General features: G+C 37.5%; 1 protein-coding gene across 1 annotated transcript in view; it reads right to left on the reverse strand.

The window, feature by feature from the left end:
* The window catches only part of plekhg4b (pleckstrin homology domain containing, family G (with RhoGef domain) member 4B), a 56,405-nt gene that overhangs the window by 29,202 nt on the left and 2,946 nt on the right, over positions 1–24,257 (reverse strand). The window lies entirely within an intron of this gene.

The following is a 24,257-nucleotide window of genomic DNA, read 5'->3' on the forward strand; positions in this document are numbered from 1 at the left end:
ATTCTTACTAAAGGTGCAAATGTTTAAAGTAGATTTTTGCACCAGGTCACAAGTTTAGTTTTGTTTGAAAGTCTACCACAAACTTTCTGTAAAAGTTCATGGACTGAATTAAATTGTGGACAATTAGTAACATAACGGGACGGTTTCCTGGACAGAGATTAGACTAGTCCTAGACTAAAATAAATGTAAGAGCTGAACACAACTTGCACTGACATATCTTAAAATACATCACAATGTACACAAGTAAAGTTTTAGTAAGGCATGTTTGTTAAAGCTACTGTAGTTATATTTCCTACTTAAACTAAGGCCTAGTCCTGGATTAAGATAAGGTAATCCATGTCTGGGAAACCACCCTAAAGGGATGATGAAAATGTGTATCATTAATTACTCATCTTAATGTCATTCCACACCTGTAAGACCTTTGTTCATCTTTAGGACACAAATGAAGATATTTTTAATGAAATCTGAGAGCTTTCTGAGCCCCCAATTCATTGACAGAAAGGCAGGGCCGGTTTTTGCTATGGGCAATGTGGGCAAACGCCCAGGGCGCAATCTATGTGAGGGCGCACGAGCGCCCTAAAAAATATATATATATATATACATCCAAACCTCTCATTTCCATGTCAAGTTAGTGCTGAGAAACACAGTTGTGTGCGTGTCAGAAGAGGCACGGGTGAGGGGGGCGGGGAATCAACTTGCGACTGCTAGTCCCTCGCTCGCCTCAAGGGGGGCGAGCGAGGGATTGACTGATCCCAGGCCAGAGGCCACACAACACAAACTGCTGCGTCTGCTTCCAAGTAAATTGTATTTTTCATTCGTAAAATTAACATAGACCCATATACCTACAAACATGTAATTAATTGGGTTATGTGAAAAAAATTCTGTAGAGTCATCTACGTGACTCATGTCACGTGACTCCGGTTGATTGACGGGTAAAACGGACGTTGTTGTTGGCAAAATGTAATGCAAAGTTAATGATGTCGAGTCTTCATCTTCATCATCATCATGGATCAAATTAAAAGACCAAAAGTAGCCATCTCAGTTGCCCGGTTCAGGAAAAGAAGATGAGGAGAAACGGGCAAAAGATAAAGGTATGCCGATTTCTATGAGTGACGACGTGAGTGAGTGACAGTAGGAAATAGGCTATTTATATTAGCCTCGCACTCTTGCTAATATGTTGCTATTAGCCACAGAATACGACTGTATTTGGTTTTAGTTTTGCTGAACTAGCAACTATTAGAATTGAGGCATCATGCCATGCAACTAAATTCACTCTATAGGAAACACAGTCTAGTTTGTGTGTGCAACAAAAAGTGCAAATTCACACAGACCTCCTGACTGTGTAATTTTTTATTGCTTTACGCTATATGTGTCAACTTAAATAACTTCTAATATACATTGACATGGCATTTTGTAAGCTAAAGTGATATAGCTTTTTAAATAATTTGTAGTGTATGCTTAGTTTATAGGATGTTAACAAATACTAATAAAATGTGTGTTATGGTCATTTTAATTGGGTAACTGATGCATGTGTGAAATAAGTGTATCTAACTTACATAATTGTATCTTAATTATAAATTCAGGGTCACTTCTGAAATATTTTAGAGCTAAAGCACCCACTGGCCAAAATGAGGAGTCAGATACTTCCACAGCAGCAACTGTGTGTGTGTGCGTGTCCATGAGTGGGTGTTTATACTGTATTACATGTTTTTCTCTGTTCTTGCTACCTTTTTGTATTTAAGATTATATATAACAAAATAATACATGTTGGTGACGGGGTTTGGGGGTAATTCTTTTTTTTTCTGGGGGCGGTCAAGGGATGGTTCGCCCAGGGTGTAAATCTAGCCAGGACCGCCACTGCAGAAAGGCAGTAAAGACATTATTAAAATAGTCCACATGACTAAAGTGATTCAACATTCATTTCATGAAGTGACAAGAATACTTTTCTTCTCATGAAGTCAGACGCAGACACCAGCGTCATGTGGCAGCCATAGATATATACACATACATAGATGCCTCATTTCAGATTGTTTCTGAATATATAGTGAAAATATTTGGATAAAAGCGTTTGCTGAATGCCTTACTGTAAATGTAATTTGATCATTTGATAGATGCGAGCCGTTAATGGGGCATCTATGTATTTATATCTATGGCTGTTGTTTTGTTATGCTTTTGTGAATACATGTCAGAAACTGATTATATGAGAAAAGAATTGACTATTTTAATTATATCTTTACTGCCTTTCTAAGCTTTGAAAGTTGTAAGTTGCATTGCTGATATGGGGGCTCAGAAAGCTCTCAGATTTGATTGAATATACAGTATCTTAAACGCTTCCCTGCCAATGACAAGAAATTCCGGCTTTCCGCAATACCGCTATTATCCACCATATACTTATACAACCCGGAAGTAGCGCCTCACGAGTCTATCAAAAGTCCTTCACAAAAATTGCATTTTCTCAGCTTTTTGCTCTAAATTGGGTGTTTTTGAAGAAACCTACCCATATTTGGGAGGTGAAAAAAAGAGAACCAATGAAGGTAGGATGAAATGTTTATTTTTATTTTAAACTTTTGTAAAAATCACGAAAAATGCTGGCGCTGGCTGGCAACTTTTAAAAAAATGCTGGCGGGGAAAGAGTTCATTTATGTTCCGAAGACGAGCGAAGGTCCCACGAGTCCGGAAAGACACAAAGATGAGCAACCATCGACAAACATTTAATTCTGGGGTAAACTAACCCTTCAACCTTAGCTTTTCACTGCAGCATGTTGCTATTGGTTTGGTTGGTGAGACTGTTTGGGTTTAAGTTCGTGACCCTTGATGGTCATCATGAGTTCAATTCCAACAGTTCATCACACACACACGCACGCACGCACACACACACAATCAGGATATCAGGAAGTTACAGGAGTGATGAAACAGGAAACAGCTGTCAATGTAACGTCAGTGACTACACAACAATAACACACCGCTATTATCCTGTTCATAATCCATCAGTGTGTGAAGAACTGAACTTTCCTACAGGATGTGTTTACACTGTGCACAACATTCGATGAGGTCATTAACTTTAGTTTTCATCACCATGGAAATTACCTTAATCCCCCAACTCTCTGAATGAACCACATTTAGAGTAATTATAACTCAGTTTACATTCTGAAATATTAATTACACAAAATATCTGTGACTAAGCTGAATCCGACCTTATGGCCTGGAAAACCCCAGAAGATCTCACATTAAATTTCACTTGTTATCACGCTCTGTTGGCTCTGTATTGTCCTCATGCCACGACGCTCCACAGGGCAGCCATTGTTTTCTCCTAACCACAGGAACTCTTTACTGACGCTCTAGAGAAACTCAATAATCCTCCCACACCAGAAATATCACCCAAACTACAGGAAGGAGAAGAGTCACAACTTCTCACTGGAGGAAAAGCTTACAATGGAAGGAAAGGCAACGTGACTTCTAACCTCAAGGAAACGTCTTTAGATTATCGTAGCCCACAGTAAAGGGTTAGATTATGGATTTGGGCAATGCAGTCAATATCTATGAACTTCAGTCTGTCAGGAGTCTCGAAAACTTTAGGCTACGTAAAAAACAGAATGCCAAAACTTGGTGCGTACAGTGAGAGCAGACCACTAAAGTTCATGAGTATTTTCTTTCTGGAGAATATACAACACAAAAAAGTGCACATCACAGATCGACCAACTATCTTAAAACATTTTAAATTGAACACAAAGGGTTTTGTTATAATATATTTGTGCTATGTGAAAGTCTATGTTTTGTTTGTGAGATGATGATCTGGTTCTTTTGAAGGACATGCTTTTAAGAGAAAAGCTTTTTGTTGAAAAAAACCTTGGATCAGTGGATCAGTGTTCCCCTCATCCAAAGCTTTACTTAAAGTCCCCATGAAACGGAAATTAAATATCGATTTGAAGTTTTTTCTGAGTGAAATAACACATGAGGAAAATAGTGGGAGTGGCTTGTGTTTTTTCCACTGTGAACTGATTCGATATAGAAAAGTAGGCGTTTCATTCAGAAATAGACCTCACAGCAGGCTGTCAGTTGGAGGGGGCGGAGTTAACAGATGCTCCATCAATGTCATCTAGCTGACATCATCAGAGAATGATCGCATCACAAGAGAGTTTTGATTTTATGAAGTTTATGAGGGCAGATGAGTTTTTTTTTAATTATGACTTACACAGATGGATAATTTATAATGAACACCACAATATTCTATTAAAAAAAAAAAAATGGGCAGTTTTGATTTCATGGCGACTTTAAAGTGAGAGAAGACTAAACTTACAGCTGGAACAATTCAGGAGGAGATAAGTGTTGCTTTGAAGATGAAAGATAAATAAAACTGGGCAAACTGAGAGGTACCCATGCATTTCCACAACCTTGACAAAGTTATTTCACCTGGCTGAAGGCAATAAAAGAGTTTTAAAATAGCAGCAATGACTCGTGTGTGCGGTATCTGATGAAGGACCGGGACAAACCACCCTCATTCATGATGTTTATAGAGGTGCTGGATAAAACCTGAGCCCACAATTATATTCCAGGTGTCACGCTGAAACCCTCAGCTTTATTTAAACAGACAGACAGACACATCTGTTACACAAACATCCACAGAAACTGTAGAAAATTAATGCACACGTCTCTTTAGGTGGTACCAAACTATTACAGCTTGTTTAAATCCATTTTCCTTTACCTATTAAACTTTAACGTGTAATAAAAGTCTTTTTAAGAAAAGTCTCCCTACTGGGTGGCCATACAGTACATACATGCAACAGCTATTTCAGTCATATGAGACCTGACAACTTGAAGGAGGAAGAGATCTCGAAAATCTCTCGCTGAGGTCACAAACAATAAAACAACTTCTTTATAAACCAACAATAAAATTTGACATCAACTGTACCATAACCATTTAGTTTTAGTGTTTTATTGCACAGATTAAGATAAAGAAACACCGGGCAAGTAAAGACTGAAAATCATTGGAAGGATCTAGAATAAAAAAGAACATTAATTATTGAACAACATCTTTATTGTTTACGCTCTATATCTCGTTAGTTGATGTCAAAAACCAACATAAATTCATCTGTTATGGTTTATAAGCCTATCGCTATGCTGAGTAAAAGTGAAACAAAATCAGTTGAGAAACTTCATGAAACTTCATTAAGCAATCTGCAAAAGAGCAAAACATGCACAGCAGATAAAGAGAAACATACAGAGATTCACTAAACAAACTCAATGTAAACTCATGACTCTCTAATCCTATATGAGACTAAACTGGGACTCATGTCTCGCTCTCCATCTTTCTCTCTCTCTCTCAATTAAATTTCTTGGCATACTTGTGTCACTTACAATATTGCCAAAGCATTATACATAAACAAGAAACATACAATAACACAATCTCTCTCTCTCTCTCTCTCTCTCAGGTCAGGGAGACAAAAGCCGTCCCATCAGGTCTCTATTGAAGAATGAAGCACCAGGGGAGGGAAACAGGAGAAGACCAGAGCCGCTGATGGGCCAAACAAAGAGCACCAGGTTACTGAATCCCGACCCGTATGCAGGTGTCAGCACAGGTTTAACTATTCTGTCTACAGCTGCTCGCTGACAAACACACAATTATATACAGAAAGAAGGACAATGAGTCAACAGCTGGAGTCTTAAAGATCAGACTCTCAGACATATCTTTTTTTATTTGACAACACTACGGTTATTTGAAACATGTGATGTGGGTGACGTCTGCTAAAGGTTCAGATTAACATTTGTGGCTAACGCATCATAAACAAGATTAAAGGTGCCAAAGAATGCATTGTAATAATCTGTTAAATTGTTTTCTGATATCTACACAGAAGGTTTGTGGCTTTATTAATGATCCAGAGTCAGTTTTACATGTCCATTTACAACCGTAGGATTTGTCTTTATAATGAAATGGTCTATTATTAACTTATTTGAAAGGCTCATGAATAATAATGTTGAGCTCTGCTCTGATTGGCTGTTTCTTCTTCAGTAGCTCTGTGTGTGTGTAAACAGATCTTATGTTTGAGTCTGGATAAGATTTTGAGGAATAATTAATTGTTTGGAGATTGTTAATGGACGTTTCTGAGTGGTAAGTTTGTGTTTTTTTCAGTATGGACCTGCAAAACGTAACTGAACTTCAGACTAAACGTTAGCATATAGCATTAAAGGAGCATTTCACCCGTAGAAACATTAATCGTCATATTTGTAGTCGAAATGTAACATACATTTAGATTTTGGTGACTAAATTTTTGATCCGAAAAAAAGGGGTGTTTGTAGTCTCACCCCCTAAACAAGGATATTGGACTTCCTGCTTTCAATGATGCAAAATGATGATTTTTACATCATTGAAATAAGGAAGTGCAACACTGAAATCTGTATTTCTCCTGTCTCAGTGAAAACTGAGGAAATGATGCACGACCGTTCAAAAACATGACTGGGGTTCTAACTATACAAAGCTTAATGCAAATGGGTAAAGTGTCGTTTTAACTACTATATAACGCTAACTCAGCAGTCACAACTTTGTTTTTAGCATTGTAACAGCATTAATTTAATGTTGTGGTGTACATCTGGACTGTGACGTCACAGTTGGTGTTATGTTGAGATTGGTCGTTTGCATGCACGAGGTTTACATAAGGAGGAAACAATCGTGTTTAAGGCTCATAATATCTCATTACACAACTCTTATTATTCATCTATGCCTACATAAATACAGTTTTACTTTCTAAAGCACTTTTAAAGTAAAAGATAACTATAAATATTTAGGCCAGGTTTCAAATAACCATTGATCATATACATTTCAATGAAATAAACTATAAATGTAATTTAAGACACTAATTCATATGAATGTTTGAGGTTTATAATGTTAAATCCAGGTGTTCTGATGATCTGAGAACAGCAGCTGTCCAACAGCTTCATATCTACAGATGGAACGTCCATTGACTTACACAGCTGCTCTCAAACAGGTTGTCTAGTTAATCTCTGAGCAGTCACATCATAATGACACAACAACACAAGCAAAAGAGAAACAAATCTTGTGTCTGCTTTTAAAGTTCTCAGAGTAAAACCTGCTGTGACACACAAATTAAACATGTTCTCATTTAAGGATGAATTATAGACGTCGCTCACGTTTCTTTAAAAAGCAAACGCTGAATACTAATGTGACTTATTAACAAACATGTCAAGTTATACCAATTGCTCTCGTATCAGCTTCGGAAAAGGGTTTATATCACAAACACCTTTTAAACACAGGTCTCAGTGCAGATGGGATGCCTTACACTGACTTTGTTAGTATTTTTGCCTTGTTTTCGGTACAAATATCAAAAAATTCTTAAATCAAGATGCATTTTGATGAGCAAAATGACCTAAGAAAATAAATTTAGCTTTAAGACAAAAAATACACAATTTAAGTGAATTTGTGCTTAAAGGGATAGTTCACCAAAAATAAAAATTCTGTCATCATGGGTGAACTATCCCTTTAAAACAAGCAAAAAAATCTGCCAATGGGGTAAGAAATTTTTTCAAAAGAATCAAGTGGTTTTTTTTACCATATTTAGGCAGATTTTTATGTTTTTTGTCTAAAAACAAGATGTATCTTCTTAGGTCATTTTGCTCATTTAGCTTAATTTAAAGATTTTTAGATGAAAACAAGACAAAATACTAGGTAAGTAATTTTTTTTTTTTGGCAGGGTACATTATCAAAAAAGTGCCACAAAATACCATAGTATCCTAATAGACCCTGAAGCACCATATAAATACACAATGGTAATAGTAATCATGATGCTATGTAACAAAATACCACAGTACTACGACACTGACACACAAAGTTTTCCAGTATGATGATAACACCACATAATCTCAAAGACTTTACACAAGACCTTACCTAATTCTAAATAAAACAACAGGAACTTCAATAATAATCTGTGACGATAAACCTGTTTTCAAATAGATTTGACACAGAAGCAGATCTTACCTTAATACACAGATAATTATCACAACTCTGTGACTTTGCTCTGGAGTGCATACTGTAGTGCTCAAAGATCAAAACTCATAAATAAATAAATAAATAAAGTTGAGTTAATAGATCCAGTGTATGTCCAGACATAATCCAGGGCGTCTCAGATCTGCTGTGTCCATGATCACTTCAGTCAGACAGACAGACAGACACAGAGACAGTGAGACAGGTTACAGCCCGCCTCTCTCTGCTGGATAATGCACACTGATGCAATTTCCTTTAGTACGGCATAACAACCCCCCCACCCACCCACCCGTCACCAAAACAGCCCTGCAGGGAACAAACCTTTACTGCCCCCAAATCTAACCCCCAATACTCGCTCTTTGTCCTGACTAAACAAATGCACTAGAGTTTCAGCTTATGCTGTCGCTTTTGTCAAAGAAGGAGGGAAACCAAAAGAAGACATCAGCGTGCTATTGGTGCTTCAGGTCTGTGAGCTACAATTTCATCTTGTCAAAGATTACAAAATACCATATAGACATTGGCAGGTATAGCTACTACACTCAATTAAAAGTCTGAAAAAATAAATAAAATAATGCATGAACAGCCTTAAATTAAAATCTTGAACATTTGCTTGTTGCACGATGCTAAAGGATCAAACTGAACTGTGGGAAAATTCCCCAGAGAAATGTTTTATTGAATCTCAGGTTCAAATGGATCTCCTTAAAGATCCTTGGGAAACAAATGAGAGATGAAGCACAACAAAAAAATCAAGAAGCTCTTTAAAACTAAGTCACATATAAAGATTACTGCGGTGAGTTTCTCTTGTTTTTGTCCTGGAGAAATAATTAAGATATTAAAGATGTCTTTTTTTCTTTCCTAATGGGTTTCTGTAAACCTGACATTGGATTAACAAAATATATGACGACTTAAACACAAGCTTGAAGGTTTCTGAACAGCCTTAAATGTAAATCTGTAAGATTTGCATGTTCGACTTTCTGAAGCCGCACACCTGCGCTGGCCGCAGTGAACACATGAACATGTTAGCACGCTTCTGTGGAATGTGTGAAGCTCCAGACATGTCGGAGTCCTTCATTACCACATAGATGATCTTAACCTAAACATCAAAACTGTCAGGACAGAAATTCAACTGAGAACTTATTACTGTGTGTAATAATTATGTATATAGAAATGCATGTATATATTTAGGAAATACTTACATAGTATAGTATACTTAATATATACACTTTTTAAATTATACAGGCATGTGTGTGTGTATTTACATAATTATTACACACACACACATATATATGATGTTAACAAAAGTTTTATTCTGCAAACAATTAGTTGCCATTAGTTGTTCTGCAGCCCTACAGTTATAATTTACTCATATTGTTTTAAATGAAGACCCTGAGGGTATTACTTTTACACGATGAGGGTAACATTACCTGTACTTTATATCAAAGCCATACTGTATAACTTTACTCAGTGAAATATAAGTTCTTGTCCATTGTGCACAGTGAGATGAGTTTAACAGAAGATTATCTGACACATTTCTATTAAATTCACAAATGAACTTTTGTTAAACACGGTCCGAAGACTTAAGATGTTCCTCTCAGATGTGTTAAGAATGCACACAGGTCTGAAAGGGACTAAATAATAACATGTAATGAGATGACATTATATAAATACAGCAACAGAAACGTCCTCTGCTGTCTGATGGAGGTATTAAAGGTTTTAATCTGTTTGCTTTCAGCAACATAAAAGCTCGACATTATATTTACCGTATTTCTATCTCTTCTATCTTTTTAGATTTAAAAAAAATTCTCTCAAGATTAGTGAGAACTGGTCTCTTGGCATAAGCACCTTTTGTATTACTGCCTCCCTATGACATATAAAGATTAGGAAACAATAAAGTGATAAGTCGCTTTGGATAAAAGTGTCTGCAGCTCAATGCTTAAATGTAATGTAAACATCTCATTGGTTCACCACTAGAGGGCTGTTTCTCTCTCTGCTGAACATCTGATGATCTCTTTAAGACCTGATTCACTAAATCATCAAATTAAAGATTTATCTCAAACGATTTTCATCAGTTGCTATGCAGCCATTATTGTTCTGGTTATTTGCTTGATTTCTTCCATCAACTAACCTTCACCCACAGATGAGGTAACCAGCTGCTGTACTAACCAGTTATTAACCACACACACCCACTACACCTGTGTCTTATCCAGCATCTGCTGTCTTAATAATCTCCTCTCAGCCTATATATTACACAATACACAACACAACACAACACAACACAACACATACATACATACTAAAGATGAACATTTTACATCACGGTTATAGTGACCAAAATCAACATGGTTATAAATATTATCACGGTTTTGCAAAAAAAAAAGAAATGTAAAGAAGTACTGATGCAAACCAAATTTAAGATTGATTTAGGTGCACTTTTGTTCACATAAACATCAAATAAAAAACATTAATCATGGCACATTTGGGGTGGTGAGATAAATGTTCATCTAGTTCAGATAAAACATAAGTGAGTAAATCAGATTTTCATATCAACACAAATCATCAAGTCATCTGTCTGCGTATGTTGTGAGAAATCAGGTGAACTTTATGACCAAGGAGTAAAACTACACGACACATGCGCTCACAGCAATCACTGAAGAAACAAACAACTCATCAGATCACATCATTTAATGGACAATAAAGAGAAAAGACAGATCTGTCTAAAGAAATATTAAGTAACATGTGTCAGTTTAACTAGATTTCACCGTACAACTAGATGCTGGACAGGGTTTTCAAACTGTGACATTTTTTATCGCGGTTAAACATAAAAGCGGTAATTGTTACATCTCTAATACATACTGTTATATGATATACATGCTGGTTGATTTGGTCTGTGGCATTTAAATCTCATAGTTGTCTATACTGAACAAACAAACAAACACAACAGTTCTGTCAGATCAGACCAATCTCAGTCAGGTGTGTCGAGAAGAAAACACAATATTGCAGCAGTTTGATGACAAATATTCATGGGTGGTCACTGAAGAATACGTGGGGGACACGGGGGGACATGTCCCCCACACTTTTTAAATGCCATGATTTCCCTCATAAACACTTTCTATTTAAGGCAAATTAAAGCAATTTTGAACTGTTCACTTACTCTTATGCTGTTTATTTGTAATGTTAATCACACGTACAAAGAAAAAATCATTTATTTGTCTAGACATATTTGATTGAACTATTGTGACAATACTAAGGATCACTATATAGATAATTTATACAATATAAGACTATGCAGAATTCATTTAATTGTTTTATTAAAGGTATTGCGGAGGATTTTCTTTTCCGGGTGGATCATGAAGACTATTGGTCCTCCTAGTTGTCAATCAGGAGTGTTGCGCAATTGTATTTTTTTAAAAAGTGTAGAAGGCGGTTCTTTTCTAAAATTCGAGAAAATCATCCGCTACACCTTTAAGTCTCTGTAGTTAAAAACTACAACCTCTCTTCACTGTCCTTTCTAAAAAAAAAAAAATGTAAATGCTCAAACATTTGCTCAATATCATAATATATTCGATCAACCTCTTTACACCACGTAAAATGCTCTTGCACCTCCCAATTCACCACCTTCCTTGGACTTAAAGGACTTTGGTACTAAATCATTGTGGCCTTTAACTGATTCTGCCAAATACGCCTGCGACTCATTCAAAAATATATTTATGCTGAGTCCCAATTCGCATACTATTCGTCCTAAATAGAATGCGAAACTAGAATTGGTATGTCCCAAATTGTAGAATGTTGAAATTAGTATCCCAAAGATACCTGGATGGTCTACTATTTCCGGTTAGAATTCAAAGTGCAGATCAATGCACACTCTGACGGCTAATATTGCCCACAACCCATTGCGTGCGGGAGGGAGGAGCTTAACCACACAGACTTATTTGTACTGTGGCTGTACAAATGTTAACTTTATTAGTCCAACCAAAGAAACATGGTTACTAAACTTTTACTATAGTAAAAGCATGGTTTATTTTCATTGGGGTTCATTGCACATGAACGTCAGAACCAGCCGCCTCACAAACGACCTGCGTTTGGTTCTACGATGATGCTCTGCTTCACTCCTCAACTTGGTAGAACACACTGTAAAATGTATTGTGAAAAAACGATGAGAAAAAAAGATGGGAATAGTAAATAAAATTATATTGGACATAAGTTATAAGAATTAATAAAATATTGTTCACAGTCGTGGTGTGCGTAACTAGGCAACCACGTTTTCTTTACGTTTCATGATGTCATCGAAGTATGTCTCAGAATGTGCATACTCTTTTGCTACACACTCAAAAGTATGTACGTTTTCCTCACAAAAACCGTACATACTTTTAGGTCGTAGTATAAATATATATTTTTTGCTGTCCGAGTTGCGGGCAGGTTAGTTGAAAACGTTGGTCGGGTGCGGGTTATTTATACATTGACTTGCGCATCACTGATATGTATGAGTGGCAATGGTTAAAGGATAATTCCGGTATTTAACACTTTGAGTCTCATTTCTGGTTTGTTTTGGATGAACTACAGTGATGGACACAGAAATTTTGACAATGGGTCGTGTCTTGAGTTTTTGACTCATTTAGAAGCGTCTCTTGACTGCTTCAGAATGGAAGTCAATGGTCATGCACAAACATGTCATTAAAACAACACTTAACGTTCATTTTCAAAACTGTGCTACTCACCGAGTGGTTCGTGGTGTTCGTTGATGATGATTAAAAACAAGTTGTGTAGCGAAATACAGTTTCTGTCGTGTTTTATTTTGCATTTTGTAAAATTCCATTGACTTCTCTTGGAAGACTGTTTGCTCGCTGATATATCACTCCGCCGCCGGGAAACAGAAAAGGGCCTGTTTGTTTACATAAGGTTGTATTTTTTTGCTCAGAAGAATTTTTTCCCATATTTGTAGGGCTGGACCAGAATATTCGAATATTAGTTCCGTGGGTTGACATTCGATTTTCAGTTTTGAGATTCGAATATATATATATATTTTACAGCGTTAATGCAGAGCTTTTGCCAAGCAGGAAGTGCGCTTCACGCTCCCGCTCTATAGGTGGCGCAGAGAGACCAACATCCATAGCCAACAGCCACCAAACGGCACCAGTGTGGAAGAGATCACCTTGAACGTAAAGCGCGCTTCCTGCTTTGGCATTCACGCTAATAGTGTTGTTAATAACGTTCAGTTTCTTGCAAAAACTGATTGATTTGCTTCACAAGACGTCAATATGTCACACGGAGTTATGGGGGATTACTGTTGTATTGGATATATATGCTTTAGCTCTTAAAGTGTGTGGATCTGTTGACTTGTATGACGGAGCACTGGGGTTTCTGCATAATATCTTCTTTATTGTTCTGCTCATGAAAAAAAAAAACATATTGGATGGTGTAAGTGTTATAAATAAACTTGATTTTGAAAGTATGCTACCGTTTTATTACAGTTTGTTGGACTACGTTCATTCATGCTTCAGACTCAAATATAGAGCGGAAGTATATATGCGGTTGTGAGGTATCTGAAAAAATAGTTCCACTATAGCAAATAACACGGATTGAAATCATACATTGCGCCAATATATTTGTTTTTAATCATCAACGAACACCACGAACCACTCGGTGAGCAGCACAGCTCCGAAAACGAACGCCAAGTGTCGCTCCAATGACATGCCTGTGCATGGCCACCGACCTCCACTCTGAAGCAGCCAAGAGATGCTTCTAAATGAGTCGAAAAGTCAAGACTCGACCCATTGTCAAAATTTCTGTGTCCATCACTGTAGTTCATCCAAAACAAACCAGAAATGAGACTCAAAGTGTTAAATACCGGAATTATCCTTTAATATTATTAAATAATAACTTTTAATAGAGGTATTTTTTGCCATTTAGCTCCTTATATATGTGTGCTATTTATACGCACTTCATGGAAATGGGTTGCAATATATTTTTTTTTTCAACTGACACCCCTGTCCCGCCCACCTTTAAGATGCTGGCTACGCCCCTGAACAAATCTCTCAAAATAACTCACAGACCACTAACATCTCTTGTGTAAGTATTATTATAGTCTATAACTCAGGTTGGTTGATTATACATGTTCCTATAATCTACACTCTAAAAATGATGGGTTGTTTTAAGCCATGGTTGGGTCAAATATGGACCAACCCAACCACTGGGTTATAAATAAACCTATGCAGGGTTGTTGCAAGCATTGGTTACAGTCTATAAATCACACATGGAGACATGAAGCTGCTCAGTTCAACCCAATTCAGAACTCCATCAGGAATAAAAGTATAGTTTACATTTACTAAAGATAAAGAATTTTGAACATAAGCTGGGAAAGTGCAAGCAAGATGTTTGTGAACTGTAATGTTTCCACTTTCCAAGCGTTGCTAAAGAATTTTATGTTTAAATTTATATGTAGGCATACTCAGTCTAGGAATGTCATTATAAGGTCTTTAACAGATAAGATACTCCATCAGTCTCTGGAAATACTGGAATCAACATTTGTATGTTTTTAACCAGTGATATTTGTGCCATGTGTAATTTTATGTTATGTTTGATTGTGGTTGTTTATGGACGTTTGTATATTATGTCAATAAAGACACTAATAATAAACCTGCTCAAGGCTTAATTCAGCTCATTAACTATGTTGTCATAATCTTTCATCATAATTAACATTCATTTATTCCCACCTGAACAGAAATGACAAAGTAAAGGCACAGTGGGAGGCACTGACCATCTACAGGAGTGATGTCATTTCCTGTTTTTCTGCTGAAAATACTTCTAGAAACTCTATTATGCGAGATGCTAAGAGTCAGATTAGACCCTCCCGTGTGACAGCAGTCATCTGATAACACCGCAAACACACATCAGTCTGATAACAGACATTTTCCCATAATCATAACTCATGTGTGAGACAGATATTACATCCCACACCAACCATGAACCACCCGGACCCTTAACTTAAACATCAGACTTGAAATCTGAACAAATCTCTCACGAGCAGGAGGAATATAAATCTGTGCTCCATAATAAATGAGATTTGAAAAAAAATCACTGTAATATTTCAAGAAACATCTTTAAAGATCATGTCCAACGATATCAACTGGCGCTGAGTTTAACAAATGAAGAGCTCAAATGCAAAAGCTGCTAAATGCCACCTTCATCAAAAAAATTGACCGAATGCTCTCAGAAGAATGCACTATACTTTAATCTAATACATTTGCTTCAAATCTATTTATTCCCAGCCTCACGCCATTTAGAAATACAATTTTGTTATCAGAATCCGCTAAACTTGTCCTGTAAGTGCACCAAAGATGAGTTTGATGAAAGACAACATGCAAAACAACCAATTTTTTTTACTTTGATCATTTGCGATGTTTCTAGTGGCATTTTTACTAGGTCTCATCCAAGCAAGTGTTTTTTGTGGACGTTGTCACAAAAGCTTGCAAGCACTTAGAGGGTTTTGCAGTCAAATGTGTAAAATAGCAATGAAATGACTAATGTGAACATATTTGTGAAAATAAGGCCTTACAATTACTGACTAATAAACGTTTCATTTGCATTAAATTATTGAACCTAAACATAAGACTCCGGTAAATAAAATGCTAATTTACAAGAAAACATGTTAGATGCACTTAAAGGGTTTTGCATCTAAACTGAAGAGAGAGCGAGAAGGTCTGAGAGATTCAGTGTGACTGACAGAGCCGGAGCGAGTTGACGTATGGTTTGTAAAGGTCAGGTTAACATCAGTGTTTGTTAAACAGGGGAAACCCAGCTGTGTCTGTCCTCCACACATGCTCACCCAACTGTGGAATGTGACACCCTGTTCTCAGGTCAGTTAACACTGCGGGGCCACCCGCACTTTACTGTGGTCTTCCTCCAGTAACCCTGACTGATCATAATGGCCAAAAACCTTCTCATCATAGGATTAAATTATCGTATAAATCTCTCTACTGTCAATCATCTTCATGCAGAGAAACATTTCATCCAATAAGACAGAAATCTCTAGACTAAGTCTTCTGGCTTCTTATAGAAAGACTCAAAAATCTCCTTCGCTACCGCATCTCATGACAAATATTTAAATTTGTACCAAAGTCTGCCATCAAAACCAGATCTCAAAATGAAAATGTTTCATTAAATTCTTTCAAAGCAAATAATCTGAGCTGTGCTATTTAGATTTACTGTATAGTTCAAATGGATGTCACCAACTATATACTTACTGCTCCTCCTAAGGATTTTACAGCAATTTTAGACAAAGTTGATACTTAAACTAAATGATCAAGGACTCTATTAAGCCTTCAGAGATAAGAAATCATCATCAATATGATTTTTCCTGAATGCAGCTGATAGTGAAATAAAGTCACAGCACAAACACATCATGATCATGAATAAAGCAGCAGGTCACTCTTAAATCTCACACACCTTCACACCTTCATCTTATCAGCATTATACTGGCACTGTGAACATCCAGTCAAAAGTTTTTACAGATTTGATTCCATCAGCTATGATATTAATCCAAAAGTCAAGCACTGTGTCTACTTACAAAGTTGTGAATCTGTAAATCCAGAAGTCTGTGTTTGTATCTCAGAGCTGAGTAGATGCAAAGCCTTCAGCAGACATCCACAGAAAGAGACCTCAGCGTACTGACACCCGCACACAGCCTTCAGACAACACACACACACACACGGGCACACACACACACACAAACACGGGCACACGCACACACACAAACACACACAGTCGGTCTGGGAATCAGATCTTGTCAGTTGTGGGAGGGCAGAAGTCTCATATCAGACTAACAGAGTCAGGGTCACACTGAGTGTGTATTGTGTATTTTGGGAACCAGGACCTCAAGGATGAAGATACAGAAGCACCAAACCCTAGAAGTTACATACAGAAAAACACACACACACACACACACACACACACACACACACACACACACACACACACACACAGTATGTCCTTCTTTGGGAACTACTTGACCTGCCAGTCAGTCAGTGTTTTAACCACACAAGATAATGAGAGAGAAAAGAGAGTTTATATTTAACTGCACATTCAACGTGGACAACATTCACATCAAACTCTGCTCGTAATCATCCAGTAAAGAGAAAAATCATCAAAACTCTCTCACATATACATCAGAACTATAACAAAAACCATTTTCATTAATTTACACTAGAATCAACAGACAGAGGTCCGGGTCAGAGAGCTGCAAGGTCCAGGTCAGAGCAAGTTGTGGGACCGGGTCAGACCGCGACGAGGTCCAGGTCAGACGACGGAAAGGTCCGCATCAGAGCATGACAAGGTTCGGGTCAGACCCTCGAGGTCCGGGTCGGACCCTGACGAGGTACAGGTCGGACGGCGGCAAGGTACAGGTCAGACGGCGGCGAGGTCCACATCAGAGCATGACAAGGTCCGGGTCAGACCCCCGAGGTCCGGGTCGGACCCTGACGAGGTACAGGTCGGACGGCGGCAAGGTACAGGTCAGACAGCGGCGAGGTCCGCGTCAGAGCAATGCGAGGTCCGCATCCGAGCACTGCGAGGTCCGGGTCAGACTTGACGGGGTCCAGGTCAGACTGCGGCGAGGTACAGGTCGGACGGCGGCAAGGTACAGGTCGGACGGCGGCAAGGTACAGGTCAGACGGCGGCGAGGTCCGCGTCAGAGCAATGCGAGGTCCGCATCCGAGCACTGCGAGGTCCGGGTCAGACTTGACGGGGTCCAGGTCAGACTGCGGCGAGGTACAGGTCGGACGGCGGCAAGGTACAGGTCAGACGGCGGCGAGGTCCGCATCAGAGCACTGCGAGGTCCGCGTCAGAGCACTGCGAGGTCCGCGTCAGAGCACTGCAAGGTCTGCATCAGAGCACTGCGAGGTCCGGGTCAGACCCGACGAGGTCCAGGTCATAAGGCGGCAAGGTACTTCTGACTTCCATTTAGTTGTTACTGCACACAGTATATTTTACTTCAGAGTAATTTAATCCCATGAGTTCCACCTGTTCTCCACCACTCCTGCTGTGTGTGTGTGTGTGTGTGTGTGTGTGTGTGTGTGTGTGTGTGTGTGTGTGTGTGTGTGTGTGTGTGTGTACATGTGAACACAGACACTGCTGTCTTCTCTGTACTGTAGACACAGGTGCTCAGACAGTCAGGAGCTTTATGTTACACAAACAAACACACATGATATCAGCTGAGGTCTTACTCTGGGAATGTGATACAAGACACTGAGCAAATGGTGAGAGAAAACTCAGACACAGAGTTTATTCATCTGAACGTTAAGATTTAAGATCAGTACACACAGTCTACGATCACAAAACCAGAATGCCAAAACAATCAAACAAGAATGTTGCCAAAAAGGACACCAGCATCTGAAGTCTTCAATCGCTCTGCTGTTTTTCTTACTTTAGATAAAAGTGTTTGTTAAATGCCTAAACTACTTCTCTAAGTGATTATACTTGACACAAATGTAGATAATTATATATTAACATTCAACCTGCTTGTGACCGACCACAACACCCAACTCTACACCCAGGCAAGCATCAATAAAAGAAACGTTTAATCCTATTCTCACTGAAACAACTACTATATAATCCTCACAACAAAGCTTAAGCAAACATCTTTAAATAAATGCCAACTAAAACTCAACTCTAAAAACTCAGAAAAGCAAATGCGAAATATTTTGCAATGTGCATAAAATCACTTTTAAACCCACAGATCCAGGCACAAAACTACAGCTAGAAATCCGACCGCTTACCTTCACCTCATCTGTCTTTTGACTTCACAATTTCATTCCAGTCAGATGGAGACAGCTGCCGACTCCGAGCACAAGCTGACGCATTTAGTCAGTCTGGAGAGAGAATAAAAACCCTAAATAAGTCTGAGATCCAACAGGTCTATGAGAGATCTTCAGTGAGGTGTGACACATCTTTCATCATTTACACACAGAGTCTGAAAGTCAAGTCTAAGTATGATGAAAATAAAGTTGAATATAGACATGAATATATGAATATTTTTCCCCTTACAACAATCCTAGATAAAGTCCCAATCATCTTTATGGTTAAACTGGTTATCTTATCAGATTTGTCTGTGGTGTTGGGGTGTCTGAATCTGCTCGAAAGCACGTTGGAGGAGCTCCGATTGCAAATCGAAAATATTTAACATGTTAAATATTTACGAACAGAAATCCTGTTGTGTGAAAGGAACCTCGAGGACACACGCATGCTGCAGATTGTCGCGTGAAACGAAACGATAACCAATCAGAAATTGAGCTGATGAAAGATGAAACCATAACAACTGCAGTCGTGGCGCAGCAGATACAGTTCAAAGATGAACAAAGATGGACATCAGAGATGTAAAAAGCAATCCACAGTATTAATGACATTTCTTTATGTCCGTCGTGATTACTGTGAAGTCACGTTTGACCACAAGAGACATTGTGAGATTTCAGAGAGATTTCCTGCGTTCTCCGTCCAGACTCGCTTTGTTTGTGAAGGGAATTTGAAGATATGTGGTGTGCTGTGATGACCACATAGCAGCAATGCACACACTAATATACTGACAAAACTGGTAGATTTTTTTATCATCTATTTATTGTCACATTTTGAAAATCTTTTGGTGCGGTCCTAGCTTTAGATGTGGTTCATCCATCACTCGTTCCATCTACAGAGAGCTCATACCTGCAGCTTGAGCCCGGATAAGAGCAGATGTCAACTCATAATATAACACCGATTACAGGAAACACCCGACAAACACCTGCAGGTGTGCATTGCACCAAACTTTAGACAAAACCCCTTATATCTGTCAAATCTGTCTGCTTCCTACAGCTTGAGAAGAAAATACAAAGCAGAGATGCTATAGATTATTAATGCATGCAAAACTGAAATGATTTTCATTATCTTCTTATCCTCGTGATACTGTGATGACATCAAGCAGCTCTCATATCTTATTTTCACTCATCATAATTAATAAACATATTCAAACAGTAAGGTTTGAACCGATGATGACATTTTTGGGTGAAATACAGGTTTACTGCCTCCCTCTCTACGAGTCCCCCTGATGACCCCACAGGTGTGATATATGCAGCGTTCACTTCAGGTGTGTCACGTTCAAAGACTAAGATTAAGAAGAGAAGCAAGAGCAACTAATAGCAGGTCTGTATCACACACCTGGACTTAAAAGTCTTTCATCTATAAAAGGAAAGGTGAAAAATTACAAGCCAATGGATGAAGAATTTATGAAGGACAAACATTCAAACATTCAGTGTAATGGAATCAGACAGACTCTTCAATGTTTACGTAAAACAATGTAAAAGGGACATTTTTGGGATACTGATAACAGTTTTTAAAAGCATGTAAGTGTCAGGAAGGAATTGTTGTCCTGATGTTTATGTGCTTTGGGTGGTGAGCAGGGCATTGTTGTTAAGATGATTTGATTTGATCTGACCTAAACTCAATGACAATATGTTTTAATAAAATACAGTTTGTAATTGACTCCATCTGCCTGGAAAAAGGTTTGAACAAAAAAAAATCAAAAATGATTTAAAATAAAAATGAAACTTTATTATATAACAGTGACAGTATATACTAGCAATGTTGTTAACTTTTAAAACTGTTGCACATTTTGCAATTTGTTCTAGTTGTAAAATATTCTTTATGAATCTGGAGATTTGTGGAAGTTGAGACATAATTGAGTGTGTTTTTTTCTCTGTGTGGTTTCCAGTAAAGCATCAGGAATGATTATGAGACATGAGAGCACACGTTCCCCTGAGTTTATCCTGCATTTAACATAAAGACATGAACCTCCACAGAGAGAAGATTGAGCACGTGGGCGAGGTGCTTCCTGTTTTCTTTTGGGTAAATTATAATCATCTCTCAAGAGGACGACCCGTATCTCAAACCAAGTTCTTTAAGACAACATCACTATTAGGACCAAAACACAACGACCTCACAGAATGAAAATACTGTCATTATTTACTCAACTTATTTCAAATCTGTAGAAATCTCTTTGTTCTGCTGAATACAAATAAATGATGATATTTGGAAGAATGTTTGCACACAAGCAGATCTGGGGCACCATTGACTTCCATAGTAAGAAAAAAATACTACGGAAGCAAATGGTGCCCCAGATCTGTTTGGTTATTAACATTATACAAACTATCTTTATTTGTGAAAAAAAGGAATCCAAGGCACTCTTCGTATTTCAAAAAAATATTTTAAAAAGCCTTTATTTAGACATGGGCTATATAACATTAAAAACATTCAACTGGGCAGCAACCGGTATAATATTTTTTTAAATACGAAGAGTGCCTTGAATATCTTTTTTTTCAGATTTTGTATACCCTATACAAAAGAGCAGCTTCAATTTTTTCTAAATCATTTCTTAAACTATTTCTGAGCACTTTGGATTTTTTCTAATTTCATGATATCTTTATTTGTGTTCAGCTGAACAAAGACAATTAAATAGGTTTTAAAAAAAAGTTGAAGGTGAGTATGATGACAGGATTTTTATTCTGTGAGGTCGTTGTGTTTCGGTCCTAATAGTGATGTTGTCTTAAAGGGATAGTTCACCCAAAATTTTGAGGAATGTTTGTAACCAAAACATTCATGAGCCCCATCCACTTCCATAGTATTCTTTTTTCCTACTATGGAATTGAATTAGGGCTGTGACGCATCGCATAAAAAAACTAAAATCGATTCTGAATCGCAGACTTCTGTGTTTTATGCACAGCTCTTGTGTGCTCTTTAAACAGTATAGAAGTCCTTATCAATCAGTCATTTATAACATTCATTTGATTGGAATTCACACCACAACTATAACGATAAAGATACATGAACAATATTGCTGGGATCACTTTCTGGGCGATTTTTTCCAACCATTGACAGCCAATCAAATCTATTTCAACTTCAAGGGCACGCGCATCGTGTTACCCGCTGTGTAAATGCAACAAGAACTGCATATTTACATATTCATTGACATCATGTAAACAATTGCAAAAGTTTTTAATTCCAAGAAATATGTATATTAGCTAATGCCATTAAAGGCAAGTGATTTGCGCAAGTGAGCGAATTAGCATAAATGTATCATTATCGTCCTGTGATGTGGACGCCAATATAGTTATCTTTAAAATATAATTATCGTTAAAATATAGTTATCGTTATAATATGAATGGCCCTTATCAACAAATAATGACAGACATTTTTGGGTGAACAATCCCTTTAAAGAACTTGGTTTGAGATACGGGTCATCCTCTGTTTAGCTGTTGTTTCAAACTGAAAGAAAACCAAGCGAAAGTGTAAAAACCACTAAATGATATGAAGTAAATGTGAGTGCTGTAAAACTTACAATGTCATTATGGGTGTCAGTGTGGTGCAGTGCTGCTGTTTAGGGTTTTGCTCATTGCTATGTGTTTGCTAAGGTGTTCTGTGTTGTTTCTCATAGTTGCTTAGAATAATAAATAATCATAAAAAATAATTTATCATCTTAACTCAAGCAGTCCTTCTCAGAAAACATCAGTAAACATTAGGTACACAATGTTACACTGTGCCATTCAGATGTTGTATAAACAATCATTTTGGAGAGTTATCTGTGTAATGACTCTTTCCTGTTTGAAGTCTTTGTCCAAGATGAATCTCTAAAGTTATTTGACGTTTCAAAGCTTCAGAGTTTGGTGTTTTTGTGCTACATTCCTCTAAAACTACCACAGATCCCATGATGACATTCCTCCCAAACTACACATGATCCCATGATGATTTATTTTAAAGAGCACCTATTGTTTGATTCACGTTTTTAAATTTCCTTTGGTGTGTAAGTGTGTATTAGTACATGCTAACATGCAAAAAGTACAAACCCCAAAGTAAACGATGACACGAATTATCGTTTCCAACGTAATCTTTTTTCTTGGACGGATTGTAGGCAACAGTTTACTTCCTGGGATTGGCGATGTAGTAAAGACCGACATTATCATAAATCCTCCCGCTTCAGACTCACAGCCTGTAAGTTAACTCCTGTCAGCAACCGAATCTTTTAAAGATGGTAAAGAGCATCACATTTCCTGCTGACATCAGAGGTATTCAGGCCAATCACAACCTATATCAGCGTAATGTGCAGATATATGATCCAGTCTGTTAAAACTCAGAAAAAGGTTTTTGTGATTTAAGCTTACTGTTTTCTACAAAAAAATTATAATTTTTATATCTTTAATATTGACTGAATAGTAAGATCATGTCAAAGACTGAAATCAATGACTGAAATCAAACTTTGATGCCCCTCATCTCATCATTATAGATTATGGATTTCACACAGGGACAGGGTCACATATAAGTAAATCATTCCTAGGTTTATTTCTTATATTCAAAGAGCGACATTGACTCAACCAATGAGAGTTTGGGGGCGGGACAATCTCTTTGACTAGCCAATGACAAACAGAGGCAGTGATCTGAAAACCTGTTCTGCTAAATGAAGAAAAATTACAGATTTCATCTTTAATTTTACCTTGGAGAGCATCTAAAAAATCTCGTAAGAAGAGAATAAAGCACAGTCCAACTCACTGTTCAACTTCAAATTCAATTGATTTCCAAGAATGTCGAAAATATAGAAATAATTTGGACATTAACATATTAACATAACATAAACGATTTCAATCTAGATCCTCAGAGATGATGTTTCAGCGCTTAAGAAGTCAATAGAAAGAGCCAGGAGTTTTTCATGCTGCCCTCTGGTGGTCAAAAATAAAAACTAAATATAAAACTTCAAAGACTCTGTCATAGTCAATAACAACCCCATCAATAAACACCTCAGCTATGCATTTTAACACTAAAGCCAAATCTGAGGTGAACAAACACCGCCAAAAACTAAATATCTAATGATCTAACTAATGGTTAGGGTTACTACTCTTCATCACCCTTCACTTTAATACTGTATATCACATTAGTATTCAGCTGGAGTAAAGCATCACAACACAGCATTAGACGCCCCATCACAGTGACTGCTAAGCAACTGTATAAAGACACAGAAAATGTTGCGTGGGGGAAAGTTACAGAACTAAAAATAAGTCTTATATTCTTATTTAATTCATCTAAAAAAGTGTCTTTCAAAGAGGTACATATTGACTTATTGATGTTTTTCTTGGTGGTTCATAATGCGGCCTTTAAAATGCCTGAAGCCATCAAGCTTTTACTGACCTAAAAACCTGACAGCAAATTACCCCTCAAACAGAGAAATCTGACAAAACAACATATGACTAAACTTACA

The sequence above is a fragment of the Misgurnus anguillicaudatus genome, chromosome 10 (assembly GCF_027580225.2).
Source record: "Misgurnus anguillicaudatus chromosome 10, ASM2758022v2, whole genome shotgun sequence".
Classification (NCBI taxonomy): domain Eukaryota; kingdom Metazoa; phylum Chordata; class Actinopteri; order Cypriniformes; family Cobitidae; genus Misgurnus; species Misgurnus anguillicaudatus.